Below are 5,909 nucleotides of genomic sequence, written 5' to 3' on the forward strand. Positions count from 1 at the left end.
CAAGACCCATTATTTCACAATTCCGTAGACCAGAAGTCCAGGCAAGCTCAGCTGCATTCTCTGATTAGGGTTCCACAAGACCTAAATCAAGGTGTTGGCCCGGCTGGGCTCTTATCTGGAAGCTCTGGGAAAGATCAGCTTCCACACTCATTCTCATTGTTGACAAAATTCAGTTCCTTATGGTTGTAGGACTAAGGTCCCCATTTCCTTGCTGGCTGTCAGCTGGGGGCTGCTCCCTGGTCCTTGCACAAGTCCCCTTCCATCTTCAAAGCCAGCAAAGGTGTGCTGAATCTTCTGCTTTGAATATCTCTGCTGCCCCTTCTGCTAATAGCCAAAGAAAACTGCTTTTAAAGGGCTCACATGATTAGACCAGAGGCACCCAGATAATCTTCCTTTTGCCATATGAGGTAACATAACCACAGGAGTAACACCTCATCAGAGTTGAAGGCTTTACCCACACTCAAAAGGGAGGGGGTTATACAAGGGCAAAAGTCACTAGGGGATTTTCAGAGAATCCTGCCCACCACACCCAACCTTCAAGATGGAGTAGAAACATCCCCCGCACCCCGACCTAGATCCCAGACTTCTGTGAGACATTGAGTCAGTCACCTCCCATTTCTGGTCCCGTTTCCTCACCTGTAAAATGGGGTAACATGGTAGATAAAATCTAAATCCCTCCCAGGTCTCACATACTCATATGAGGCAAGAAGACAGAGAATCTGACCCTTTGGACTGCAGAGGCCCCACTGCTCAGGAACTGCATAACCCTTCCAGAAACACGCCCTGCAGGCCTTCGAAAGGGCCTTACCAAGAAAAGCAGTACAGCCACAGAGCACAGCCAAGGTGCTTAGTGTAAGAGGCCCAGCCACCCGGCTGGGCTGGGCTGGGCTGTAGGGAAGTGGCCGCTGCTGTTGGCCAGAGATTGTGGGTACCTGTGAGGCCCCACAGACTAGAATGGGTCCCCCCTGGAGTCTGCACAGGGCAAGGTAGCCTACACCTTGTTGGTGGGGAAGTGGGGTGAAGACCAGGTACCCTCCCCCCACCTCTCAACTGGAGCCGACCTTCAAAATCCACCTCCCAAATCCATCCTGTCTGACCCCAGTCTCAGCCTCTGGGTACCCAAAAGGGCCTTCTCGGCCTCTTCCTGCCCCTTCCACCCAGACCTAGCTGGACAGGGGTAGTTGATACTAGCATCCCGGACCCTCTGGGCTGTTCCTGCCCAGGGAGGGGCCAAGGATCTCAGGCGTCTCTCATCTGGGAGTCCCAATCAATCACTCCACATTCCCCTGCCCCCGGCTCCCCCCACAGTAACAGAGCCTCTCTTCCAGGCTCCCCTCCAGCCCTCCCAGGCTCTACTTTCTGTTCTGCAGGCAAGCTCCCCTGCAGGGGTCACCACCCGCTGGAAGGAGACCCTCCCCAACTCCATCCAAGCGCGGGAACTGGGTAAGAGGCGGGGAAATGAATATTAATTTATCATGATTAGGCAAATCCGGCAGGGAGAGCAGATTCCGGAGGAGGCTAAAAAGATGAATTTCAGCAATAAAATTAAATAAGGATGGACGGGCGGCCCCTCCTCCCTCCCGCTTTGCTGATCTCTCTCCTTCTTACAATTTATGAGGCCAATTATGAAGATGAGGTTGGAAGTTCCTGGAACTTCACTAAATGCAAACGGCGGTCCCTGCTGTTCCCATCAAATTAATTAACCGCGCGCTATTGATGGCCGCTCAAGGCTGACGCAGGCGGCCGGCCCTGCGGCCGCCTCCAGGACACGAGGACTCAGAGTCCGCAGCCCATTGGGCCTCTACCACCTTCTGCAGTCCCTGCCCAGCACCACAGGGGACTCCAAGGACTCCCCTTCCAGGCCCTGCCTGAGCCCTTGATGACCCTGGGGCATGCACACCGAGGTCTAGATTGGCAGACACACTGACACACACCCAGGTTGTCCACACACGTGTGCAGATGCAAAATCATGAACCCGCAGCACACAAACACAGGGCCAGGGATGTACTTAAGGCACACAGGCAAATGCCCACGCAGTCAGACACAGGCACGGTGGCAGCTGAGCTGAGGGAACCGGAGCCTGGTGGGTGAGGACAGCAGGGCTAAGGGAGTCTCGCTGCAGGAGGAACACAATGTCTGGGGCCATGGGCCTGCTCCATCAGCGCCAGGCCCGGGTCCAGCAGAGCGAAGGGTCAGACAGCGGTTCTGAGCAGTGGCCCACTGCCTGGTGCCCGTACTGCCCTCCCATGGCATTCTCAGAGCCCTGTCCACAGTCCCTCCACCGCTGGGTCCTCTCCTCACCTCTGGGACATTTTTCAGTATTGTTCCCTCTTGGTCTTTCGCTAGGGCTCAGCTTCTGCACTGACCTCCAGTGTGGGGGACCAAGGCTTGCAGAGCCCCTGGTTCAGACTATGGGGATGAGGCCTGGCCCAGAGTCTCAGGCCAGTTTGGGGACTTCAGCCCTGAGGGTCCCCCTGTTCCAGAGCTCAGAAGCAGGGCTGCCCAGTGGCTCAGGCGTTCTGGAAAACTATCTGGCTGGTGTCCAGACTGAAGGGCAGAGTTGACAGAGGACTAAAGGTCTGGGGGCTGAGCCCGTTCTAGGCCTGGTGCAGCTGGTGTCTGCAGAGTATGGGTAGCAGCAAGTGCCCGAACAGCTGTAGCTGCCACGTGAGGTTGATCTCTGGGATGGTGAGGAGGGCCTAGAAAGGGGGTCTCTCCTGTTGGGGAAGTGAAGAGAGGAAATGATGTCTTCTCCAAGCTGTCATTCCTAGTCCTGGCAAGAAGCATCCCATTCTGTTTAAAGGGACAGGAACTCATAACCCTCTTGTGGAGAAGCAGGACAAAGGGCCTGGGTTTCCCATTCCCAGCCCTTGGGTCCTGGAGGGCAGGACATGGCTGGACCTGTCCACCTTGTAGGGCCCACTCCAGGCCTGGGAAACCCTGGCCCTGTGCCCACACCTGCTCCCCCAGGAGCAGCCAGAAGCCAGGAGGAAACTTTGGCCTGGTCTCGTTCCCCTTTCAGTGCAAGTCTTGGGCCAATGTTATCAATCCAGGCCCTGGGAAAAGATGAGGCTCCCGGGTTGGCAGGGCTGGGGCTGAGCAGCCTGGAGAGGATTGTACCTGAGGCACAAAGTGCAGGGGGAAACTGGGAGGCTCCGACTGAGCACGGGGCAGCCAGTCCATGAGGACTGGGCTCCCAGCTTTGCCTACCACCTGCCCCTCCCCTACTGCAGCCATGTAAGGAGGCCCCTCCCTTTCCCCACACCCCACTGCACTTCCAGGGACACCCTCCACCTCGCAGCAGGGCCTGCTCACACCCACCATCCCTCTGCTCACTTTGCACAGGGAAAGAACAAGACATGCCCTGTCTATTGGTCCTCTATCGCTGCAGTAACAAATTTCCATACACTTAGTGGCTTAAAACAACGCAGTTATTACTAAACAGTTCTATTGTTTAGAAGTCTGACACAGGTCTCCCTGGAATAAAACTGAGGTGTTGGCAGGGCTGTGTTCTGTTACAGAGGCTCTAGAGTAGAATCTGTTTCCTTGCCTCTTCCGGTTTCTAGAGGTTGCCCACATTCCTTGGCTGGTAGTCCCGTTTCTCTGTCTTCAAAGGCAGAAACATCACATCTCTCTAACCTTCCTTCCTTTGTCACCTCTCTCTCTGATTGTAGCCAGGAAAAGTTCTCCACTTTTAAGGACTCATGATTAGATTGGGCCCACTGGCTAATCTCCTCATCTCAAAATCCTTAACTTTAATCACATCTGCAATGTCCTTTTCTTACCAAGTAGGGTAACATATTCACAGGTTCCAGGGATTAGGCTGTGGACATCTTTGGGAGACCGTTACCCTGCCCACCATACCTGTGGTCTGGCCAGAGACCACTGTGGCTCAGGGAGAGAGTGACGATGAGCTGAGCTAGGGGCAGGAAGTAGGCCTGTGGGGCCCTTCCTCTTTGTTAGGGCCAGGTGGTGAGTGGGTGGTAGTTTTGGGGTGCTCAGTTGCTAGATAGGATGCCGATTCCCACCAGGGCTCCAAAATTCAGTCTCCCTTTTAGCAGGATGGGGCACTGGGTTGAAAGCCCACCCAGGAACCAGGCTCAGCGCTCAAGTGGCTGGGGAACCCCCCAACACACCCTTTGCTTAGTTTGGACTCAGAGGATCGCCCCCTCTGCCAAACTGGGCAGCCTTCTCAAGACACAGAATCCTCCATTAGCTCTTCTCCTGGGCTCCTGTGCCACACTGAGCAGCCCAGAGGACACCACCCGCAGGATGGGTCTCTCTGGAGGGTGTGGGCACTCCTTTTTAACCCATGATTTCCTGTTGCCCTTACCAGGATGTGGGACCAGGAATTTGTACAGTTTGAAGGTGGTCTCCAGAATTCTGAGTCTCCTGAGGGGGGGGGTTGGGGGGTCCTTTCCCTCCTTCCCACAAGAGATGGCAGGAAAGGGGGCCAGGCCCCTGGTACCAGATCCAGAAGTCAGCACTATCCCTCCCTATGGTTCTGAAGACTTCCTGTGTGTAGGAAGGGGTTAATTGGCCAACTTATCCTGTGACCCACTGGTTCCCTCTTCTCCTAGCCCTGGAGGCCTTGCTCCTCTGGGTCTGGAGAGGCTGCTGAGCAGGCTGGGGCATTCAAGTGGGAAGCGAAAAGAGAGGAGCAGCAACGTTTGGACACGGACACCCCAGGCTTTGGGCTTCTGTCAACTCCACCCCTTACTGGGGATGGTGGCGGGCATGGAGGGCCCAGTTGAGTAGACTAGCAGAGCTTCTAAGGGGAACTGAAAGCAGCCCTAACACCTGGGGGGCCCAGAGATGTCCCAGCTCCTCTTTTCCAGTCCAGGCCCGGGGCAGCCACACCTCCCTGGGAGTAGAAGCTCCGAGGAGAGGCTCGCCCCTCACGAAAGCTTCTGGCCCTTTGATGTGGCTTCTCTGGTACTGAGCTGTGAAAGGGGCCCTCCAGACTCCCACGGCTTTTGATTCCTTCCCTGGCATGACCCATGCAGGCAAGGCCCCATGGCTTGGACTTCAAGGTTCTGAACTAGAGTTGAGGGGCCCATTCTAAGGTTGCTGGGATCTCCTGAGACCAGGCCAACAAAGGCCAGCTCTGGGACTCTGCAAGTTACCAACAGATGCAGGACTCGGCACCCGCCCCCTCCCTGCCTCACTGCCAGCACACTCAGGTGGAGCCCAACTCTGCAGCCCGGGCTCCTTGGTGCTCCTCCAACGCAGCCACCTTCTCCTGCCTCTGAGCCCGATATTCTTTATATTGTACTTGGTATGCCCAAACCTTCCCAGTGCCCCTCTCCCCTTACCAAATGTTTCCTGTCCTGCAAGGTCCAGTCTACGAAACCATCCTGATGCCACTAGCTGGACCCTCCTAGCTGCTCTATCAAACTAAGCCCCTCAGCTTGACTTTCAGTCCTCTACCAGCCTGGCCTTCTCCCGACACCCAGCACGTAGCATCCCCTCTAAAGCAGGTTCCTTAGTTGTCCCCAAACAGAGCTGCTTACCCCTCTCAAATAGGCTATTTCCTGCCAGGCTGCCCCTCGCCTCCTCCAGGCAGCCATCCCTGACTGCCTCAGCCCTGTCAGTGGCACACAGGTCCCCATTTATTTCTTCCTAATGAGCCTTGCCACCTTTGTTCATGTCCTTAGATAACCTGTTCTAGGGCAGGGTCCACAGGATATGCTGATGGGTAGACAGGCGCTCCTAATTCCCGACTCCATGAATTCTCCCTTTTAATGTCCACCCCTGCCCCCTTCTGAGTTGTTCAGGAGCTGACTCAGGCCCGGCCTATTTGGAGAACAGTTAACTGGCCTCTCTGGGTTCCCATTCACCTCCTATCTCTGTCCCCACCCGGGAGAAGAAAGGCAGGCAGAGGCTGCAGCAGCTCACAGACACACCAG

The sequence above is a fragment of the Aethalodelphis obliquidens genome, unplaced genomic scaffold (assembly GCF_003676395.1).
Source record: "Aethalodelphis obliquidens isolate GAN/ISIS:26980383/991018 unplaced genomic scaffold, ASM367639v1 scaffold11, whole genome shotgun sequence".
Classification (NCBI taxonomy): Eukaryota; Metazoa; Chordata; class Mammalia; order Artiodactyla; family Delphinidae; genus Aethalodelphis; species Aethalodelphis obliquidens.